This window comes from Bubalus kerabau, chromosome 10 (assembly GCF_029407905.1).
Source record: "Bubalus kerabau isolate K-KA32 ecotype Philippines breed swamp buffalo chromosome 10, PCC_UOA_SB_1v2, whole genome shotgun sequence".
Lineage (NCBI taxonomy): Eukaryota > Metazoa > Chordata > Mammalia > Artiodactyla > Bovidae > Bubalus > Bubalus kerabau.
Window position 1 is genome coordinate 20,854,265 of NC_073633.1, and position 23,092 is coordinate 20,877,356.

At 51.3% G+C, this 23,092-nt stretch overlaps 1 long non-coding RNA gene across 1 annotated transcript; it reads left to right on the forward strand.

The window, feature by feature from the left end:
• Positions 1 to 12,928: 12,928 nt before the first annotated feature.
• On the forward strand, positions 12,929 to 14,198 carry LOC129620403 (uncharacterized). The gene is made up of 3 exons (XR_008698518.1): positions 12,929 to 13,182; positions 13,295 to 13,410; positions 14,024 to 14,198. It is a non-coding gene; the product is annotated as an uncharacterized LOC129620403 (long non-coding RNA).
• Positions 14,199 to 23,092: the final 8,894 nt, after the last annotated feature.

Below are 23,092 nucleotides of genomic sequence, written 5' to 3' on the forward strand. Positions count from 1 at the left end.
CTGGGTTCGATCCCTGGGTTGGAAAGATCCCCTGGAGAAGGGAATGACAACCCACTCCAGTATTCTTGCTTAGAAAATCCCATGGACAGAGGAGCCTGGCAGACGGCAGTTTACGGGGTCTCAGAGTCAGACACAACTTAGCGACTAGCACTTTCAGGCTGCCCTTTTACTTGTCCTTTGACAAGAGAACAAGATTTTGTTGGGACTTTTTTAAAATATGTGGTCATTGGAGTTTCTGGGTTGTTGGTTTCCTGAGCTCCAAGTCTGGGATGTATGAAACACAACAAAAATCCAAGGAAATCATCAGTGTGTAGTTCCTGGGGTCATGGTATCCTTAGCTGGTCTGCTCTTGTCTGTCCACCTCTCAGCGTCTGCCTGTGATTGTTTCATACGTAACATCCAGGGATGCAGCTCAACTTAGCATGAGGAATAGGGGATAGCATGAGGAATAGTGTCTGGTTCATCTTCTGGAACTAGAAGTAAACCTGAACTTTACTTTTAAGCTCCTGAATGCTTCTAAAAATATTGTAAGTGGATGCCTAATACTTCAAGGAGAAAAATGGAGATGTTTCAATTGAAGTGAGGGTGGAGATTGCTGCCTGACCACTAGTTCCTGGGCCTTAGTAGCCATTGAAGTAGCTCCTAGAGTCCTGGATGTCCATGGGGAATGCAGCTTGAAAACCAGAGTCCTAAATGACGCTTCCTTTTCCTACATTCTGGGACATCCATGGGGAGAAATTCCACACAGGAGGGAAAGCTTGAGAACTTTGGGGTATAGGTAGATTTTGGAAAAATAGGAGTTGACTGACTACCTCCCAAATGAGCCGCTGCCTACTCACAGCGGCCACTTGCCCATTAATCAGCTGGCACTGGTCACCTTCCCTTCCTCGCCCACCTCCTACACTGCCTTCTTGGTGCTTCCCGTGGTTATATCACTGTCGTGTCCGACTCTTTGTGACCCCTTGGACTATAGCCCACCAGGCTCCTCTGTTCATGGAATTCTCCAGGCAAGAATACTGGAGTGGATTGCCATGCTCTTCTCCAGGGGAGAAACCCAGGGATTAAATCCGAGTTGCTCACATTGCAGACAGATTCTTTACTGTCTGAGCCACCAGGGAAGCCCCCTCAAATGAACTACTTGTCCTCAAATCCTTGTCTCAGGGTCTTCTTCTGGGAGGAGTCACACTACGACAGAACACACACACACACACGCACGCTTTTGATTAATGTAATCAGTATTGTGTGTGTGAGTGATGGACTGACCCAGAAATGACAAGTAAGAGTGATCTGTCCCCCTTGCATCATCCTCTTCAAAGGGACAATTGATAGGAGGATGTTTTACCTTGAGGCCAGCCTGTTCTTTAGAGGGGCTGTTAAAGAGGGGCTGTTCTCTGGCTCAGGCTGAAGGTGGCTTCAAGTACAGGAGCCTGGATGAAGGAGAGAAACTTAAGTCATTTGGTTAACAAACATCTTGTTCCTGTTGATTAGTGGGGACAAAACAGTTCACCTATCTTTATAGGAAAGGGAGTGGAATTTGGAGATTCTGTGTCTGCTCTGTAATGAATAAACAGGGGGACATTATAAGTCCTATCTGAGTCACATGGGGAAGGATGGTGATGAACTATCTTTTCCACAACACAAAGAGATGGGGGCGGGGTGGGACAGATTTCTTTTACCTTGCTGTTTTCTAGGATCACGGGTTTAGGACAAGTACAACATTTTCAGTCCTGTCCTAAAAACTGAGTCGAGCCCTGCAAGAAATGTAAAATAGACCCAGCATTTCTCCATGAGGACAATTAGGGATCTTAGCAAAGTGGATTCCCTACATGAGCTGCTCTTAGCTAAGCAGGAACTCCCTCCAAGCTCCGTGGGGGTGGGCCGGGGTGGGGGGCTTCCCAGACTGAGTTCCCAGGCGGCTGCTCCTAGCTCAGAGCTTAACTTCCCTCCTCCTATTCCCCCACCCTCCCAGCTCCCCGCCACCCCTTTCCCTGCCTGCCACACAGCTGTTTTGCCAACATCGCTGCCTGATTATCTTTCAAGTGGCTTCTTGGAGCAGATGTTCCTGGCTTCTTGCTGCATCAAAAACAAACAGGCGCTGTGTTGTCATTCGCTCTCCTGGGGAAAATCCCTCTGCTGCCACAGATTCTTCTGGAGAGGTTTGGGGAGGGCTGTGAAGTCTCTCCATGCTGCTCCTTGCCAGGAATTTGCCTCCAGATGGATGGCAGGGGCTTTTTGGGTCTTCTGAGGTGTGTGTGGCCCCTTGGGGGCATAAGCTGGGGAGGCATACTTGTAACAGAAAGAAATTCCCATGTCGGGGAAGCAAGGGTGGGCTTTGCTCCTGCCACTACCTCCTAATATTATTTAACCTTTTGAAAAGCATAAACACCCCCTTCCCAACTTTAGATTTGAAGGATCACCCAGGGATTGATCCTCAGTTGAAAATCTCTTTTGTTTCTGGTACCTCCATCAATAAAAAAATGCTGTTGACTTGTTTTTTTTTCTTTTTGAGGTTTGTGTTATAAAAGTGATGGGTTTTTGGTTTCTGTTTTGTGAACATGAAAGTCTAATATGTAGTTGAACATATCTTTTAAAAGGTGCCTGTTTCATCACTTATTGAACATCAGGGTTCTAGGTGGACTGGGCAGCTGCTAAGGGGGTGGTCAAGAAGATCTGTGTGATGCCAGGAAGGCTCTCTTGCCAAACAGTGGCTGCCTTGCCAACCTGCTGTGTGCAGCCTTAGCCATTCCCTCCTGGGAGGTGGGGCCCAAGAATACAGATCACAGTGGGCCCTTAGCATCTGTACAGTTGGCTGCTGCCTGTAGAGTGCTCTAAAGAGGAGGGGAGAGCCACCTGAGGGAGCATGCTTAGGGAGAGAGATGGGACCTAAGGGAAGTTCTCCACTGTGTGGTCTCTCAGGAGGAGCGGAACATCCGAGGATGCTGAGCCCAGTGGGAGAGAGGTGGGAAAGAAGCCCTGCTGGTATGTGTTAGCATATCTACTCCCCTAAGCCAGAGGACTCCAGAAGCTGTGACCAGAGAGGACAAAATCACATGTGTGAAATGAACTTTAGGGTCTGTCCTCAAATGTTCCATTGCCTTGGATAATAGATCTTGCTTGTTACCCATTCCATGCTCCCACTTTGTTATTGGAGCCTCCTCTTCATGTTCAGTCCACTCTGGTGTGGCCCAGTACCCCTCCCACCTCCAGGGATGTGTGCATTACCATGTCCCATGGTCACCCTCCTGGGCTCATCCTACTCAGCAGAGCCTGCTCAGGCTCGGTTCATCACCAGGTCCTGACACCCCCTCCTCTCTTGGCCTCTGAGACACCACCCTCTCCTGACTTTTCTCCTATTTCTCTGGCTATCCTCTGTCTCCTTTGCTGGCTTCTCCTTCTTGATGTGCAGATGTACTCCTTTCTCAGTAATGGGGCTCTGCTTTCCACTCCTCTCCCAGATCAGTGTTTCACATGTGTTAGACGCCATCCAAACACTCCAGGGTGATTGTAACCATGCAGACCCCTGAACTCCATCCTTGGAGATCCATTTTAGTGGCCTGGAGGCCTAGAAATATGCATGTTCAACTGGTAACCCAAGGGATTACAATGCAAGTAGTCCACGGAACATGCTTTGATAAAGTTCTGCATTGCACGACGGCATATATGATTCATCCAGTCCCAAAGCACGCACAGTATTTATATGCTGACAACTCCTGAATTTAGACCTCCAGCTCAGAGCTCCAGGCTTCTATCTCCGGATCTGCTTAACATCTCTATTTGGACCCAACCTAAGCATCTGAGCCTTAGGATTTAAAAGAGAACTTGGTTTTCCTCCTTAAACCACCTCTCCTTAGCATCATCTCAGGTAATAGAACCACCGCCCCCTGGAAGCACCTTCAGATTGTCCTTTCTGCCAGCCCCTCATCTAAAACTTTGGCAAATCCCTTGGCTGTGTTTACAAATATTTCTCCAGTTGGCTGCATCACTTCCTGCATCTCTTCCCTTCTGGGGCCACTGCCACCCTTCTCCTAGCCACTGACATCACTACCTGGTCGACTGCAGTAGATGCTACACGGCCTCCCCGCCCTCATTCATTCCTTTACCGCAGCCGAGGAGGAAGCACCGAACACGCTGTCATTACCGGCCCTGCAGTTGCTTCTCATTACACTTAGATGGAACTCCAAACCCGCACCAGGCCCTCTGATGTCGGGCCCCTGCCTGCCTCTCTTGTTCCTCCCCTGTCACTCTAGGACTTGCTCCGTGAGCTTTGTTCACATCAATATTCTTTAAGCTTCCTGAACAGGCGAAACACTTTCTCACCTCAGGGCTTTCATACGTGCTGTTCCCTTTGCCTGGAATGCTCTTCCCTGCTCCTGCAGTTGTCTCATGACTCCTCCTCACATTTCAGGTCTTAGCTTTCCTGACCTCCTTATTATGAATATTATGACACCCATCCTGTTATTCTTTTTTTATTAAAAATTAATTTATTTTATTTTTGGCTATGCTTGGTCTTCATTGTAGCATGCAGGCTTCTCAGTGCAGTGGCTTCTCTTGTTGCAGAGCACGGGCTCTACAGTGCACAAGCTTAGTTGACCCATGGCATATAGAATCTTTCCAGACCAGGGATTGAACCCATGACCCTGTATTGACAGGCAGATTCTTAACCACTGGACCACCAGGGAAGTCCTGTCCTATTATTGTTAATCATGGCCACCTGTCCATTCTTTCATGGCAGTTCACAGACACTTATATTTTGTAATTGTGTGTTTATTAATGCTTATTTATGTCTTTTTTGGGGTCTCGTTCATCAGACAGTATGTTCTACAAGGGATGGGACTATGTCTATTTTTTCTCACCTAGCAAGGATTAGCACCCCATAAATATTAATTGAGTGAATAGAGTGAATTTTATTTTATCCATTTATATAACGTTTAGTTAGCCACAGTCCAGCTGTTCTGTGGTGCTCACTTCTGTTCAGACTTGTTCCAGTGTCTTACATACTATTGTTGAATTCTATATATTATTCTGTTCTATCCTGGACTGGCCTTTCCATTCCATTCTGTCCTGGCCTGGTCTAATCTGTTCCATCTGCTTCTGTTCTGTTCCCTTCTGGTCTGTTCTGTTCCATCTGCTTCTGTTCTGTTCCACGCTGGCCTATTCTGTTCCAGCCTGTCATCGTCTAGTTCAGCCTTCTTTCATTCTGTTCCATTCTGTTCTAGTCCACAGTTTTGTTTTTTCCTCCTTGTTTTCACCTGTACCATCCTATTCTTTTTGGTTCTATTCCATTACATTCTGTTCCAATTCATTCCCTTTGCTCTCGTCTGAGAGTTTCAACCTCATTTTGACCTATTACATTTCATTTTACCCCAGTGCTCCCTCGAGATTTTCGGAGTACCTGCTTTCTGCTCAGTATTTTGATAGGAATCTTTGACATTATAAGAGAAGAAAATATCATCCCATGCATGAACTAGTCCCTCTCAGGGGTGAGTGAATGGAAAAGAGGGGAGAGATGGCCATAGGGATCTAAGCTGACCCATGATGGAGAGGGTTCGAAGGATGCTGACACAGAGAAAGCAGGGAATGGTCCTGGGGGCAGTGATACACTGAGGACACCGGCCTGGGAAATTTAGGAGGGAGCCTAGGGTTACGGCAGGAGGGAGCCTAGGGTTAGGGCAGGCGGCGGGTGCTGAGTAATGTGAGATAAAGGGGCTAACCCAAAGGCCAGTTAGTCTCCTCCCATGACTCGATCTGATACTTAGATGTTTTCCAACAAGAGAACTCCCATAGTTTGGCAATGGTTACTGGGACACCATCTAGCCCGCGGACACCAGGAGAGGCAGGGTGGGTCCTGTGGATGAGAATTCTTGGGTAAACTGACTAGCCTTTCTGATTCTCAGTTCCCATTTCTGTGAAATTGGGACAATCACCCCCACCTTGAGTTTTGTGAGGATGAATAGCCTCTACTCCTGTGCAGAGGGATGGGCAAACATTCAGCACTACACCTGGTCCATCGTAGGCGCTCAGTAAATGCTTGCTGTCTTCCACCAGTCCATCCCAACTCTACTAGGTTCATGCTGAGCCTCAGTTTCCCCAACAGTGAAATGAGGACCATGTGAAACAAATATGAGATATCAGGTACTGTAGAGTTACTATTGCTTGGAGTTGGAAGGAACTAGATACATAACCAATGTTTGTTGATCAAAGGATTGATTGTGTTGATATCAAAAGCTCCCTTACACCCACCATGATGACACTTAGCACAGGGCTGGGAAGACGTAGGAGCTTAATAAACACCTTTGACTTGAAGCCAATGCTGAAAGAACCTGGAAGAGTGGCAGATGGGTAACACCCTTTCCAATGCAGCCCAGACAGGGGGATGCTGGGGATGAGCTGATGAAATTCACACCAGACCTCCAAATATATTCAGAATCAGGGAATTAGGAGACAACAGAGGAGGCTGCCAAAAAGAATTTATCTCTGAAGTGGAGCTTGGGGAATAGCACTAATATTTTCGGAAATTGAAACTCCAACCATGAAATTGCCTATCATTTATCATACATGGTCTCTCAAAGGGGAAACGGAAAAGTGTTTAGTCTTATTGCTTTTTAAACACATGATTGCTGAGCACAGTCATCCAGGCTGTGGTTTTAAGAGACGATGTGTCCGAAAATGTCCGGCAAGGAAGCCTGTCCAACCTACCGCGGGGCTCCTCTCTGCAGACTCTCCTGTGTCAAGAGGCCTGAGCTGTGCACACTGAGGGTCCCACTCACGTGGGCTTGAGCAGCTGGGTGTGCTCAAATTCTGACATGCGTAGAGACCCCCGGTCTTCTCAGATCTTCCCCAGATCCTTCCTAATGCCCAATCATCACATCGCTGTTAAAGTTATTAATGCTTGAATAGCTGGAAAGGGACCCCTGTTTGTTTCCTCTTCTACCTATATGCTGAACTGATGGCCAAATTTCTCCCTTTTCCCTAGACCCATCAGGGGTTTTGGACCCTTACATGCAGCTGACCCCTGGGCCTCTCCATCCAAAGCATCCACACTCTCATCAGATGCGGCGTGCTTGGCTGTCGATACCATCTTCCCAGGTAAGTTGTCCAAGGTCCTCTGGTGTCCGGCACCAGGTTCTTTCTTCTGAACAGAGAAGGGGCCTGGGACGATGGCATACCCTGACCGAGAGTCAGAGGATGTGATCTCTTGCTCTTGCTCTGCACCACACTGCTGCCTCCTGCTCTAGTACTTGGATGGGCCCTGGGGAAGTGGAGGTGCTTGTGAGGTAGTGTTCCCTGGGACTCTACCCCCATCCTGCCCACTGCAGTCTTGCCCATGACTTTGAACACCATCTCTGTGTTGGTGGCACGCAGACTCCCACCGCTCACCAGACCTCTCCCCGGAGCTTGGGAGCAAATTGCCAGCTGCCTCCTGGATGCCTCTGGAAATTCTAGGGGCACTGAGTGAACACGCTTTTTGGGGAATTCTAAATCCCACCCTGGAGATCATCTAGACCTTATTAGCTTGACTCCCCCCAGAAAGGCTTTCCGGAGTTAGGTTTGATTTCCCCTTTAGATTTCTTCAAGAATCACTGCTGCAAGTGGCCATGTAATGAACATATCTGTGCACAGTGTTAGTCTTCTACCTTTGTAGAATAAATTGTCCTTTACTCTCTGAATGCCTCTGGTAAGAATTTTCAAGGCACATGTCTGTTATAACCAGCCCTGGCCAGAGATGGGAGTGGGTGGACTTGATAGCTCCTGAAATATTTTTCAATAAAAAATCTGTAGTATTTTTTCATTCATTAAACAGCAAGATGTAAAAGTTTCCCTTTAAGTCTTGGTTACTAGGAAGCTCAGAACTTAAAGAAATATTCAGTTCTAGTAATTTTATTAGCCCACACTGTCATACCTATTTTCTGTCTTTCTGTACATTTAAAAAATTATGGTAAAATAGGCACAACATAAAATTTACTATTTAAACCATTTTAAAGCACACAGTTCAGTAGCATTAAGTACATTTATACTCGGTACAACCATCACCACCATCCATCTCCTGAATTCTTTGCATGTTCATAAACTGAAACCCATACTCATTAAACAATAACTCCCCATTCCCCATTCTCCCCTGACCCTGGCCACCAGCATTCTTCTTCCTGTCTCTATGAATTTGACTACTCTAGGTACCTCGTATTAATGGATTCATACAATATTTGCTCTTTTGGGACCAACTTATTTCACTCTATGTGGTCAAGGGTCAGAATTTCCTTCCATATTAATGCTGAATAATCTTCCATTGTGTGGACATACCACATTTCCTTTATCCACCCCTCCATCCACTGATGGACACTTCCATCTTTTGGCTACTGTGAGTAATGCTACTATGGACCTGGATGTACGAGTATCTGTTCAAGTTCCTGCTTTTCTTTCTTTTTTGTCTGCATCTGCACGTGATTCTCCATTTTCTATTTCAATAGCTGCGTTGACTCTACTCCTACTGAGAGAAGAAACAAACGCACCTAACCTGTATTGAGCAGCACAGCACCCGTGGCCCAGTTCTAAGTTCTTTACGTTTTATCTTCTGATCCATTGTCATCTCCACAGTTGAGACGTTGCCTCTTTTAGGAAGAAGGCAGAGTGACAATGATAGCAAAGCCATTGACTAACTAATCAAGCTGCTTCTACATTCTTATTCCTGACTCACGCCTCAGCTGGAAGCTGTGTGACTCCTTCCACACCATCACTTGATGGAAAGTGCTTTGCCAAAGGTCACCAGTAACCACCATACTGCCAAATCCAGTGGAGGCTTCTAGTCCTCCTTTATTTACCATTGATATATTTAAAAATTCATTTACTTTTTGCTGGGTCTTTGTTGCTGTGCAGGGCTTTCTCTAGATGAGATGAGCAGGGGCTACTGTTTATTGCAGAGTGCAGACTTCCCATTGCAGTGGCTTCTTCGCTGCAGAGCTTGGGGTGTAGAGCACGTGGACTCAGAGTTGTGGTGCATGGGCTTAGTTGCTCTGCATTATGTGGAATCTTTCTGGACCAGGGATCAAACCTGTGTCCCTGGGATTGGCAGGTGAATTCTTAACCACTGGACCACCAGGGAAGTCCTTGCTGTTGATGTTGACCCCACTGACCACCCACTGTTCCTTCCTCAACCCTCTTCCTTGTACCTGGGATACCACTCTGTCCCCATTTCCTCCCTGGTTTCCTTGTCTCCTCAGTTTCTTTGTAGGATCCTTTCCATCTGCCAGTCCTCGAAGCTGGGCACTCCCCATGGCTCTGTCCTGGACCTGCTGCTCCTTTCACTGGACGTGACCTACCTAGGTGACTCCCTGATCATCCAGTCACTGTGGTCACCACCCTTCCTTGCTCATGGCCCCCAGACCGCTCTCTCTTTAGTCCTGGGTCCCACCCTGGGTGTCATACTCACGCCTCCACTCTCCAGTCTAGTGTGTTTGTCCCCAAATGGTCCACAGTTAACCTTCAACTCAACACGTCCAAAGTGAGGTTCATTACAGCACCCCCTGCCATTGCCCCATCCTAGCAAGTGACACCATCTACCCAGCTGCTTAAGCCACCAACCAATGAACCATATTCCAGTTTATCCCTCTGCCTTACCAATCTGACATCCTTGGTATTTCTAAAGCCAAGCCTTCTTCTCTATTCTATCTCCTTTCCCAAGATCAGGCCTCATCCTCCCTTGCCTGGGATATCAGCACTGACTTCAGCCTCTAGTCTCCCTCTTTCTCTAGTCTTGACAATGAACTTGAATTCATTGTCCACAGCTGTCAGTTGGGTTTATCTCCCACACAGAGCTGGCCCTGTCACTTCCGTACTTAAAACCCTCTGTGTCTCCCTGGTACCTAGTTAGGGTGAAATTCAGGCTCTGAGGCAGGCATTTTCACCTCCACAGCCCTCTGTTCCTCTCCAGCCCATGCTTTCTTCTGTGTCATCCCGTTTCCCTGACTGTGTGTCGAGTGCCCACCGTGTGCTGTGAAGGGCAAGGTGGAGGAGCTTGAAGGGCAATGGTGAGAAGCCCCCGGCAGCGCAGTGATCACAGCTAGTGCAGGAGAAAGAAAGAAAGGAATAGTGCCAAGTCGTGTCTGACTCTTGTGATCCCACGACCTGCAGCCCGCCAGGCTCCTCTGTCCATGGGACTCTCCAGGCAAGAACACTGGAATGGGTTGTCGTTTCCTTCTCCAGGGGATCTTCCCGATCAAGGAGTTGAACCCAGGTCTCCCGCATTGCAGGCATGTGCTTTACCGACAGAGCTGTAGTCACGGAACAAATGGAGAGTCACTCAGTCTGGTCCATTTCCTGATGAGAAAGTACCTGGAGATCAAGGAGCCTGTAAGGAGTAGGGGGAACTCGACTCTGCCTCTGTTCCAGCCAGAGAAGGTCAGTCCTGATCTTTCCTGCTGCTGGAAATGCTAACTGGCCCATTAGTCCTGCTGATGATCACACTCTCACTCTGTCGAGAATTCATCCTTCCCTCTCTCCACTGGCTGCCTGATTCAGGCCTTCCGGATTTCTCACCTGGATCACTTTGATGTCCTCCTAATTGTCACCTCTCTTGACCTCTAGCCCACCCAACCCAGTGCTACCAGAGTATCCTTTCTACAACACAAATCTGAAGACTGCTGCAGGAAACAGCTCACTTCTTTCTGTGACCTCTGAGGCCCTTCTCTCTTAGGGTCTTTTCCTCTCCATCAGAGCTGCGCTCCCCTCTTCCTCTTAAGCACTGGCCTTGCTCCACTGCCCTCCAGCTCCGAGCTGGGGTTGTGTGTGCACATCTCTAGCTGTAGGGACAGAATACCCAGTGAGAAAGAGGAGACAGGGACTGCAGACCGTCCTTACAACATGTTCTGCAGTGAAGGGGAGCAGGAAAATGGGCTGGGAGCTGCGGACAGGCATGGAGATGGATGGAGTTGGATGTTCGTTACAGGAGACCCTGGAGCAGGTACGCTTCTGCCATGGATGACATGGTGGGAAGGGGGAAGATGGTGATGCAGAAAGAGGGGACCCCTGGATACTTGAACAGGTGAGAGATCTAGGCCCTGCTTGGGGGTGGGAGGGTGGGGAGCCCTGGGCAGAGGAGCGACCTTCCTCCATGCATTGAGAGGGAGGGAGGCAGAGTGTGGGTGCAGATGTGGGAGGCCTGCCAAGCATCCTCATGGGAAGATGAGGGAGTGCTTTCTGATGGGGACCATGTTCTGAACAAAGCCTGAGGCCAGTGTGGGTGAGGATGGTGTGGGGTGTGTGGAGAGGAGGAAGGATGAGACACTTGTTTGGGAGAACAGAGAACACGCACAAGGGCAGTTAGACAGCTAGCATAGTGCTGCTGAGTGGTGACAGGGCTCTTTTGAGATTTGAGGTTAGGCATTTAGAGGAAAGTCAGCTCTCTTTTCCTCCAGCCGTGTTCTGCTGCGTGGGTGCAGGCACCGAGGAGGGTGTGTGGATTTACCAAGTTTGGGCGTGGCTTCTAAGAATAAAGAAGGGAGAGAGAGGAAAGAAAGTGGCAGCAGAGGGGCAGTGATCCTGAGCCAGTGGTGCTCAGTGTCTGGAGGGCTCAGCAAGACTGTGGGAGTGCAGCCTGGAGGGATAACAGGTGATGCGCGATCATCTGGCAGGAGGCTTGAGGTGGAGATGGTCTAAACGGTGCCATTTCCATGATGGTAAGGTCAAGGGTGGGACACCCATGGGAATAGGTGGATGGGGGCTTCCAAGTGGAGAACAGAGAGGCCCCGATGTTGATGGATGCTCAAAGTAAATGTTGAGTCACCCCAAATGATGCCATTATGGGGGTGGAGAAGACAGAGAGTGAGGGTGTTGCTTAAGTCTGTAATGAATGAGGGGTGCAATGCGGGGTGGGGGTTGTTTCACCTTTCAATGGGATGAAACGGACAGTGGTGAGAGGTAAAGTCTCTTGTCCAGGATTCAGAGGAGCTGGAGTTTTGAGTTGGGAGGGAGGATCAATCTTTTGGGAGGGCAGTGGGGAGAGGGCAAAGGGGGCACCTCACCTCCTGGCCCCAGGTGGTGTGGGATATGAAAGAGAGAGCAGCGCCCGTTCTCTGGGAGGCGGCAGGAAGTGGCATGTCAGCGGACAGCCAGGTGTCAAAGTTCAGGAAAGACATTGGGGAAGTGGGGTGTTTGGGATGATAGACCCTGAGTTTCCAGAGCTGAGAGGTGGTGCTCCCAGGAGCCAGATGTCTCAGGGTCTGTGGGAGGCTTAGCTTCTGCTCTGTGAAGAAGGCACCAGCCCCATGGCCCTCTAGCTTCTGGTTGTCAGTAGCAGTGGCTAGCTATGGTCACTTGCTGATGAAATGGTAAGGATGCTATGAGACAAGGGTCTGGGCCTGGCTTCATGCTGGCCAGTCAGGAGCTCTCTGATCTTTTGGGACTGATGGGTGTGGGGTGTCCAGCCAAGCAAACCCACCAATTGGTGGCAGGAGGTTGATGGTCCTGCTTGCTGTGGAAGGCCCCACCCTCCACGCTGTCCGAGTTTTGCAGGTAAGAGCTGAAATGCATTTCAAGGGCGACTGAGCACTGGATGTGCTGTGGCTTGGCAGGCGCTGGCGACACAGGTGTCTGCGTAATTGTGATACATGAGTTGTACAGAGATGCAGCCATGCGCTGGCCTGGGGCAGGGGCGGGTACGGGACCACCGGGGTGGGTGGTTTCACCTTGCAGTGGGAAGAAACCTCAGGGCACAAGCCCAGGCAGGTAAAGACTTTTGCATTTCTTTAAGTTAATTCGGCCTCCAGGTCTCTATCCTATTAGAATGGGGGAAATTTAACCTCGTAGCACTAGTTTGCATGGAGATGCCCACTGCCTAACCCTTTTAGTCCCTCTAGACCCCTAATTTTCCTAACAGCTTTGACTAGGAATGTGATACCTGGGGCCCCAAGGGCATGGCATGCCTCCCCTGCCTGTCCATTTTATTGATGAGCTGGTAGAGACCCAGAGAGGCCAAAGGCTGCTTAGCTCTTAAATAGCAGCTCCTCTACCCAGTGCGTCTAACCTGGAGCCAGATCACTAGTGGACAGAGAAGGAACCCACTTGCAGTCAGGGAGAGTGTGGGACTGTGGGCAGGAGAAGGCATTTCTGTTCCTAAGGAGGAGGAAGAAGGGCATTTTGGAAGCAGCAGCAGCTAACTTGGACCTGGGAGGATGGGCTGGACCTGGAGAGGTGAGAAGGGAAGGGCATTCCTGGGGGACGGAGCAGCAGGGACAAAGGAGTGGTGGGAGGATGAGCTGCCAGGTCAGAGAATTAATTATTTAAATTGGCTCTTTGTGTGTAGCTGGACTGAGGTGCCTCGAGGCTGGTGTCCTCCCAGCCACCCCTCTTTAGACTCTAAACGGGAGGAAAAAGGACTCTCCATTTGCTCTTCCCTGGCGCCCTGAGCTTCACACACAGGTGGGTTCACTTAATCTTCTCATCGGCACCGAGGGGCAGATATTTTTGGCTCTGTGGTGCAAATAAGGGAAGTGAGGATGGCCAAGGGCCTCAGGATGCAACCTCATGCTTCCCACCACTCACGTGGCCACAACAAAACAGGGGTGTGTACCCCTGACAAAGCACCAGGAAGAGGGGAGAGGGTGCCTGGTAATCCCAAGGGAAGCCCCCGGGGAGACTGATGGGCATTGGTCTATCCCTGAGGCTATCCTGAGGGGAACTGTGAAGACAGAAGCTGGGGGGACCTCAGCCCCTTCTCTCATTGAGGGCCATCTTGGACCATGGGTTCCCTCTCCCCCTCTCTAGCAGAAAGGGTTTGGCTGAACAAACTCCGAACCCTCTCACTGCCATCAGCTGATCTAGTCGTGCTTCATCTGTTGCCTCCCACCTGCTTGAGGCTGAGAACTTGCTTCATCCTTGCCTCCCTGGCCTTCCCCAGCCATGGATTAGCTTAAATATCTCAGAATCTGAGATCTGTCTCAACATAGCCCCATCTGAGTGCTGTTTGTCTTAAAATGGGCTCACGGGGCCATCTCTCGTGGTCCAGTGGTTAAGAATCCACCTTTCATTGCAGGGAGCTTGGGTTCAATCCCTGATTGGGTAAATAAGATCCCATATGCCTTGGGGAAACTGAGCCCACGAGCCGCCAACTACAGAGCCCAGGCACTCTGGAGCCCTCCGGCCACAGCTGGAGAGAAGCCCGCATGCCACATGAAGATCCTACGAGCTGCAGCTAAGACTTGACTCAGACAAAAAAAAAAAAAAAAAAAACTAAAATAAAGGAAATAAACATTAAAAAAAAACCCAAAAACCTTTCTGTTAAAAAAAATGGGCTCACCTATGGGTTCCTGCCCCTTAGGAGCCTTATGGTTCTGAATTCCCCACTGAAAGCAGACATTCACCCAAAATACATGTGATGGACCCACTGGGGCTCTGATAACAGGACTGCCTACAGTGTGCACACCCATGGAGCTGTATCCATATATTAGTTCCCATCCTTACACTCTCCCTGCCTTGTTTATCCATTTTATAGGTAAAGAATCTGCAGCACAGAGAGGTTAAGGGGCTTAACCAAGTTCTCACAGCTTACAAGAGGCAGAGCTGGGATTAGAACCCAGAACTCTGTGACTTCAGGCTATATAACCTATCACTAAGATGCCCATCTCTGGCTGAGCTCAAGGATGCAGAGACATTACATGAGTGCCCCTGCCTGAGGGATGGGCCCAGCAGCTTCTCCTCCAGGCTAGAGGCTCTGAGCCACACACCACCAGGGGCCACTACCCAGCAAGGACAATCAGCCCTCCCTCCACCGCCCCCCACCCCCTGGTGGTCTCTCCATGGTGCTGGTGAGCGGGGGCCCTCTCTCTGGCTGGAGTCTCCAGGCAGCAGTAGGATGCATAACTGACGGTGATTAGCTAAATCATAACATGCATAAGTGATGAACCAACTGGTGCCAGGCCGCGCTGAGAGGCAGCGGGCACCCCCACCCCCGCTACGCCCAGCCCAGAGAAGCCACCACAGGCTGCCTCCCTGTGTTATCTGGCACATCAAGCGCTGCGACAGTGAATATAGATTGACCTTATTATAGCAGCCGGCTGCTGGTGCCAGGCGCAGCCAGGCATCCTTTGCACAAATTAAAGGTGTCAGCATGTAATTTACGCTTCATGGCGAGAAGGGGTGCAGGGGGTGGGGGGAGGCACCGAGGCAGGTAGAAAGCAAGGTGGGCCCCCGTCAGGCTTGCACCCGGAGCCCACGCGCCGTGACGGGAGGTGCAGCCCACGTGTCATTTCCTCTGTCTTTGCACAAGTTTTTTTTAGCTATTCCTTGCTCAAGGGGAGCAGCCCCCTCTCCTAAGCTCCCCCCTTCCCACGCTCTGTGTGCGTGTGTGTGTATTTTTCAGCTAAATTACCGGTTTTACCTGAAGAGCGTGAAGTAGGTGTGCTAATTTACGGCTCGGCAGCTGAAGCTGTGGTGCGGGGCGCTGTCTGGGAGGGCTGTAATACGACATCATTTTACTAGCGCACCCCAGAGCAGCTTGACATCTCGAGTTGGGCCTGTGATTAAAGTTGTAGTCTTCTTCCCTCCTCCCTCTCCCTTCTCCAACACGGAGAACAGATTAAACTCTAAGTAATAGATCTCGGGTTTCTTGCCATCCCACTGATATTCGCAGTACACAGTTTGACACAAAGAGTAAGTTATACATCACAAACAACAGCCTCTGCTCTTTACCGCCCAGAATTAATTTTCCATTTGCTAAGCTCCCTTCTTCTCCCAGCCCATTTTCCTGTCGAGAGGGCCTCTCTCTCCCTCCTAGAAAAGGCAGAAGAGGAAAAATCTCAGGTCAGAATTGGGAGACGTAGTCCAGGACAGCTGGTTTAGCCCTGACGGTTTACAGAGGAGGAGCGAGGCCTGGAGAGGGAAGGTGGCTTGCTGATGTTGCCCTGTGGCTTTGTGGCAGAGAGGGGGCTGTATCAGGTGTCCTCCCACCCCTCTGCCCACCACCCCCTCGCCTGTACAGTGGAGAAAGTACGTGACTGCCAGGCTGCCCGAGAGCTGGTTGTCCTCTGTCCCTCTGCTCTCCCCCCTTGTCTGCAAGACTCTCTCTGCCTTCTCTGTCCTGCTCCGTGTCCCAGGAGGGGACTACTAGAGGCTGCTGCCACTGCCTGGACTTGGCCTATAGAAGGTACTAGAATGAGAAGGCAGGGTGGGAGGCTACTTCTTTTCTGCTTCTCCCTACCAGGATGCTGTGTCTGGGGAACGGCTGCCTCCCGCTGGCCTGCTGCTCTTGAGGGGTGGAACCCTCTTCCATGGCTCCAGCTCCTGGCAGGCTCTGGTGATACCACCGGTTCCTAGCTCTTGAGGTTTGGATGCTAACAGCCATCTGTCATCGCTGGTCTCTAGGAGCCTCACCACGCTTTCAGCTTCCCTTCACCCTGCCCTCCCGTCAGTGGTCCCTCCATTGGCGTCTCTTTAGTTGAACCATCTGGGGGATTCTGTTTTCTGTGGGAACTCTGAGTGACCCTGCTCTTCTCTGAGGACCCAAGCATGCTAGCGCACTCCTGCAGACGCACAAGGGTGGCTGGCTTCCCAGGGAGTCAGGCCGCTTCGGGAGCATTCTGCTGTTAACCCAGCTGTCCTGCCCCCTCCCCTCCCCACCAGGACCCGTGATGAATGCCTGCACGTCTCCCTTCAGGGCAGCTCAGGGCGGCCCAGTGAGGTAATGTCTCTTTAGGCCCATCTCAGAGCTGTGGACCTTGAGGCTTGGAGAGGTTAAGTCTTTTCTCCAGGATCTCCCAACCTTCGGCCACAGAGTACAGCTGGGAACCCGGGGCTAGCCGGCTCCAGGGCTGAGCGCCTTCCTCTGTGCTGTCTGGAGGCTAACTTTGTTGAACTCACATAGGAAACACAGGCACACACCTGCACACAGATGCATGGAGGACAAAATGCCTTTGGGGAGCAGTAGATGAACATGAGTAGAGAGCAGGGCCAGGAGTGATGAGGACTGGAGATGACAGATGGGGTGGGCAAATCTAGGAGGGCTTTCTGGAGGAGGTGAGCAGGTACTGAAGAGGAATTAGAATCTGAATAAAACAGTGTACCTGAGCACCCCTCAGTAGACTAGGTTAAGGGGGCTGCTGGGGAGATGCTTTAAAAAAACAGATTCCCAGACCCCTGTCTTTATGAATCAGAATCTCTAGGGGAGTCACCTAAGAATCTGGTTTGTTTTGTTTTAAGGTGATCCTGAGATGCAGCCAGGCTTGGGAACTGCGGGTCCTCCCCATCTTAAGAGGAATGTACAGTCAGCTTCAGGACCCACAGACACCAGTCCAGAGCCAGGGCTAGAACCCAGGTCTCCTGGCTCCCAGGACAGTGCTCACCCCACCACTGATCCAAAGGGCAGGGCAGAAACGCAGCCCCGAACCACGGTCTCACAGCCCTCCCCCCACCAGCCGCTCTGCAGCCGGTCCTCAAGATGGCAAGCGGGGGGTGGATGAAGGTGGTGGCCAAGCGAGAATGCGCCTGGAATAACATGACATTTAGAAATCTGAATCAGCTGGCACTTTCCATTTTCCCTCCTCCCCTCTGCACTACACTCCCCTCCTCTCCCAGCCTCTCTCTAAGCTGTAGGAGCAGCAACAGGCCTGGACATCCAGTGGGGAATGGAATCTGTAGAGGGGCACCCACTTGGAAGGGTGGATGGAGTCTGAGATGAGGCAGAGACCTGGGCTCCAAACCAAGGGCTGCCCCTTCTTGCTGTGTGACTTTGGGCAAAGTGCTGTGCGTCTCTGGGCCTCACCATGCTCTGCTCACTGTAGTCCTGTAAGCACCCTAGGACATCCATGCGAGGGATGACCCTGCCAGACTTACTCTATCCAGAACACTTCCTTCTGCCGTGCTGTCCTGGAATTCCATTGTACCATTCTGCTCCTTTGGTCCTGAATAACTGGAGCCTGGGATGGTGGAGGTATGAGGGTGCTGAGGGTTGGGGAGGAGACTAGAGGTGGGAGGGAGCCAGGCAGGGGCAGAGGGTAGACAAGTGAAAGGCTGGCAGCTTAGACAAGTCTCAGCCCCCTCCTCTTTCACTCTCAACTCCGGAGCAGAAGTGGAGGCAGCCCCCACGTCATCAGCTCTGGGATCCACATCAACACGCAGGTGGGGTGGGGGAAGTGAGCAAACGGTACCCCGGTCCTCAGGTGGCTTGTGCCCTCCACAGTGTGGAAGATGGCTGGGCATTCCTCAAGTCTGGCTGGGGCAGCCCCTTGGACAAGGGTGTCTGGGCTCTGTCTCCAGGGCCTCCCCAGCTCCCTGCACAGCCGGCAGAGTGAATCAGCTGTGTGTGTGTGTGTGTGTGTGTGTGTGCACCCCACCCCCAGATGGAGCCTGACTCACCACATGTCCCCGCAGTCTGACACAGTGCCGGATGCCCACAGGCATCCTGGGGACATCCACTGGATGGAGTCCATGTACCCTGCCAGGGCCCTCTTAGCCCTTCAAGGCTGGAGGCATGGTCCTAAGAAGGGCACCCTCGAGCAAGGCTCCTTCCTGGGTGGGAAGTGATCACATCTGGGTAATGGGGACAGGGGTGGTCACCCTCTCTGGCCTTGCCCTCCATAGATCCCACCACCTCTCCTGCCAGCAAGAGAGCAGGCGGAGGGTGGAGTTAGAGCATGAGATAGCCATGCCTGTTTCATTTACTGCCGTGTATGCAGTGACTCAGTGGAGAAGTAAATGGCAACCCATTCCAGTCTTCTTGCCTGGGAAATCCCATGGACAGTGGAGCCTGGCGGGCCGCAGTCCACGGGGTTGCAAAAGAGTCGGACTTGACTTAATGACCAAAGAGCAACACAGTGACTCAGGCTGACCTGTAGTCGGTGCTCCTTTAAAGTCTGTGGGGAGAGACGAGGAAAGAAGGAAGGAGAGGAGGGAGAGAGACAGCTGGGTCAGGCTGGGATGTGCAGCCCCATTAGCTGGCTCTGCCCCTGGTCTATGTCCTCCTGACCCAGTTGGCTCCTGCCCAGCCCCACCCCTCACTTTCCTTCTCTGGCCATGGCCCCACCTCCTGATGGAGGGCCTCCTGGAAGGGATGGTGGGGAGGAGTGCTGGAGGAAACTCCCTGCAAAACAGCTTCATTCTAGAGACTAGGGAAATTCTGCCTCAGTTCTCCAGACCTTCTCCTCCAAGGAGCCCTCCAGGTAGCAGGAGGTATCTCAAGCCCTGAACCTTGGCAAACATCCCATCCCAAAGCCCCGCTGTGTGAGCTGTAGACCATTGTCTAGGAAGGATCCGATTTAACTGGTCCCTGACTGAGGATGTGGGTGTGGGAGGGTTGTAGAGAGTAATGCACTCCAGAAAGCAAGAAAACAAGAGTGAGGAGGCTTTCCATGCCCAGGGCCCATCTGTGGCTCCCTGCCTGGTTTTTGCCCTTATGCCATCTGCTTCTAACCACAGGTCAGAAATCGACCTCTGCTCACCCTGACGTGTGACCAGCTGTGTGGTCGGAGCACCCTGTCTGGACTGGGGCTGGTCTCCACCAACATCCTGGCCTGCCCCGCCCCCAGCCCAGGCAGGGAGTAGGCTGAGGTGCCTCTGCAGGGAACAGGACTCTGCCATCAGCCAGCTGGGAGACCTTGATTTCTGTCTTGGGGTTTTTTTCCAAAGCAAATTCCTCTTTGTTTTCTGTCCCTCTTGTTTCTCACCAAGGCCATCTGGGAAGAAGACATGGCCCAAAGCATTCATTGCCCATCCTGGACATGAATACTGTTCCCTGCGGGTGCGGAATCTTGGCTGGCATGTGGTGTGGGGAGGACATTGGGACAGGCTGGGCCCTAGCTTAGGACCCAAGCATCAGGGGACTTTAAACTCCAGAGGAAACTTTGGAGAGATGTAACCAGGCCATTTAATTCTGGAGGAAGTAGGGATCCCACAGAGGCTGTGTGACTCACCCAGTGACTTTCACCCAGTCCCACTTCACAGATGAGGAAGCAAAATTTTAGAGATGGAGCATGACCTGCTCAGGGTCACACCACAATGGCAGAGCTCTGCCTGGAGCCCAAATCTCTGGGCTCTTAGCTCCTAATTCTCCTCCATGACAGTGACAGTCTGCTGATCACCTTTAGGTGCATGGTTATTTAGAAAGTAGTGACGATTATTCCCATTTTACACATGCGGAAACTGAAGCTCAGAGCAATTATACCTTCACCTCAGCTGAGATCAGATGCCACAGTGGAGACCCAGGTCCCCGCCCCTCCAGGAAGCCTACCTGGAGTGCTTTCTTCTCCAAGGTCTTAATACATTTATCTTGAGGGCTGGAAAAAGAAAAGAAGGATAAGGAGGAAGCAAGGAAACCTTCATGACCCAGGAAACCTTCATGAAGTGAAGTGAAGTGAAAGTCGCTCAGTTGTGTTCGAGTCTTTGCAACCCCATGGGTTATGCAGTCCATGGAATTCTCCTGGCCAGAATACTGGAGTGGGTAGCCGTTCCCTTCTCCAGGGGATCTTCCCATCCCAGGCATTGAGGCCAGGTCCCGTGCATTACAGGTGGATTCTTTACCAGCTGAGCTGTCCTTGCCAAATACTGTGCAGGCGCTCTCAGGATCCTAATGGACCACCTTGTGAAGGGCTCATTTTACAGACACGGCTGCTGCTAAGTCGCTTCAGTCGTGTCCGACTCTGTGCGACCCCAGAGATGGCAGCCACCAGGCTCCCCCGTCCCTGGGATTCTCCAGGCAAGAACACTGGAGTGGGTTGCCATTGCCTTCTCCAATGTGTGAAAGTGAAGTCGCTCAGTCATGTCCGATTCCCGACTACCAGGCTCCTCCGCCCATGGGATTTTCCAGGCAAGAATACTGGAGTGGGTTGCCATTGCCTTCTCCGCATTTTACAGATGAGGAGACTGAGATTCAGAGAGCTCAGGTCCAAACCACGTTTGTCGGATTCCCAAGATCAATGCACTGTTCTCCCTTATTCAACCCCATAAAGACCCTGATGCTGGGAAAGATTGAGGACAGGAGGAGAACGGGGCAGCAGAGGATGAGATAGTTGGATGGCACCATTGACTCAACGGACATGAGTTTTAGCAAACTCCAAGAAATAGTGAAGGACAGGGAAGACTGGCTTTCTGCAGTCCACGGGGTCAGAAAGAGTTGGAAATGACTGAGCGAGTGAGCAACAACAACAAATTCTTTTATTCTAGAATGTTTCCTGGGTGCCGTCTTGTCTCTGTGATTCAGCGCTAAGTCCACTGACTCTGAAGAGCCTGTCCTTGTTTATGCCCTGCAGATGACCCAGGGCTTGGTCCCAAGGGATGGTCAGCAAACACTCAAGGCCTTGAGAAGGCAGCAACGTGACAGGGGCTGCACGGGCCACGGAGCAGGCCAGTGGATTTCACATCCCCTGTCTGCGGCTTCCTAGACCTTGGACTCTTAATTCACCTCTTTGGGCCTTGGCATCCACATCCATAAAGTGGGGGTGGCCATGACCCCGAGCCTCAGACTCACTGAGTGAAGTTTGGGGCAGGGGCTGAGTTCTGAGCATCAAGCATCCGGCAGGAGACCTGACACGTGGGTGTGCACAGAGGAGGCGGTGACCGCTCTCATCAGCTCGCTCCCGTCAGGGGCGTCTCCGGGGTGGCCCCCACCCCCAGCTACCAGCTGGCCCTCCCCTCCTTGTGGCGCCTGCCTCCCCTGCGCCCCATATGTGCGGGGGCCTGGCTCTAGCGGATGGCACATGGGGGCCTGTTTGCCTTTGCGTCGCTAGCCGTGGGTGGTAGCCGTGAAAACTCCACTCCCAGCGTGCCCCCGCCCCGCCTCCAGGCTGTTCATCCTGAGTGCTGAGCCAGGTTCCGTGGTGCCTCCAGAGGCCCAGAGGGAAGCAGGGAACTCAGAGAATGCACTGGCCTCCCCTGCCGCCCGTTCTGAGCAGCAAGGGGCTCTGCGAGGTGAACTCTAGGCTTCATGGCCAAGGGGTTGGGGGGCGCTGAAGCAGAGTACTGGCCAGACACTTGCTGCAGACACACAGCCTGCCAGTCAGGCCTCAGCCCCCAAGTGTCAACTGCAAGACCCTGGTTCCGATGGAGGAGGAAGCCGCTCAAGTCACCATCAGGAGGTGGGATGGGGAGGCCCTGTTGCACAATCTAAGCTTCTAGCTAGCTCCCCAATCCTCAGTCTTCAGTGGCAACATCTCCCTTGGGTTCTCAAACCATGCAAGCCTCTCAAAGGGGAGTGTGGGCCTGTCGGAGGCTGGAGTGCTCAAAGCTCCGAATTTTCTTCTTTGCGCTGCATCATCACCTGGGGGAGGTTAGGAGTGGGTCAGAGAGTCCTCCCTGTAGCAACACTGCTAGATTTATGGTTCTATTTGCTCCTACCCACTCACCTGGCCTCTCCTGCCAGCAGCTGACTTCTTCCCTTTGCTTCAGCTACTCCAGCCTTTTTTCTGTCCCATTAAATAAGCCAAGCCTGTCTTCTCCCCTGGAAATGCTCAGAACCTGTTCTTTTCACAGGGGACTCTTTCTTATCAAGACCACCCAGCTCTTGTGGACCCTGTGCACTAGGGCAGGTGCCCTCTTTTATAATCTTCAGAGCACATATGTACAGCAGGAGTTATTTGTTTTTTTTTTAATTTTAATTAAGTATAGTTGATAAAGAAGGCTGGGTGCCAAAGAATTGATGCTTTTGAACTGTGGTGTTGGCGAGTCCCTTGGACTGCAAGGAGATCAAACCAGTCAATCCTAAAGGCAATCAATCCTGAATATTGATTGCAAGGACGGAGGCTGAAGCTCAAATACTTTGGCCACCTGATGTGAAGAGCCAACTCATTGGAAAGCACCCTGATGGTGGGAAAGATTGAAGGCAGGAGGAGAAGGAGACGACAGAGGACAAGATGGTTGGATGGCATCACCGATGTGAGTTTGAGCAAATTCGGGGAGATGGTGAAGGACAGGGAAGTCTGGCGTGCTGCAGTCCATGGGGTTGCAAAGAGTCAGACACGACTGAGCGGCTGAACAACAATAGTTGATTTACAATGTTGTATTAATTTCCTCTGTACAGCAGAGTGACTCAGTTATACATATATATGTGTATGTATATATATACATATTCTTTCCATTATGACTTATCTCAGGATGTTGAATCTAGTTCCCTGTGCTA